This window comes from Bison bison, unplaced genomic scaffold (genome assembly GCF_000754665.1).
Source record: "Bison bison bison isolate TAMUID 2011002044 unplaced genomic scaffold, Bison_UMD1.0 scf7180017864371, whole genome shotgun sequence".
Taxonomy (NCBI): domain Eukaryota; kingdom Metazoa; phylum Chordata; class Mammalia; order Artiodactyla; family Bovidae; genus Bison; species Bison bison.
Window position 1 is genome coordinate 12,237,063 of NW_011494943.1, and position 646 is coordinate 12,237,708.

Here is a 646-nt window from a genome sequence, read left to right on the forward strand (position 1 = left end):
GTTTTTTTTTTCATATTTATTTATTTGACTGTGCCCCGTCTTAGCTGCAACACATGGGACCTTCAATCTTCATTGGGTCCTGCAGAATCTTTAGTTTCAGTACCTGGATTCTACGTCCCTGACCAGAGATGGAACCCAGGCAGGCCCCCTGCTTTGGGAGCTCAGAGTGTTAGCCACTGGACCACCAGGGAAGTCCCTTAGCTGGAATTCTTTTTAAAAAACCCCTAGTCATCAGCTATTTAATCCCTTCAAACTACAGTTTGTATAGAAAAAATATTTGTTTCTTTCCTTTTATTGGCCAATTTTTAGAATGAATCTCCAGAAGTGAACAGTAGATTTTTTTTAAATATCAATATGGACTCTTGGATGTTTATTTATTTGACCAAAAAAAAGAAAGAAATATTAATTCTATGAAACCACTAATGGTAATTTGAACGGCTTGTTTATGATGGATTTGTACATTTAAAAAACTGGAATGCTCACAGTGACTTTTCAGTTCAGTTCAGTTCAGTTCAGTCGCTCAGTTGTGTCCGACTCTTTGCGAACCCATGAATTGCAGCACACCAGGCCTCCCTGTCCATCACCAACTCCCGGAGTTCCACTCAGACTCACATCCATCGAGTCAGTGATGCCATCCAGCCATCTC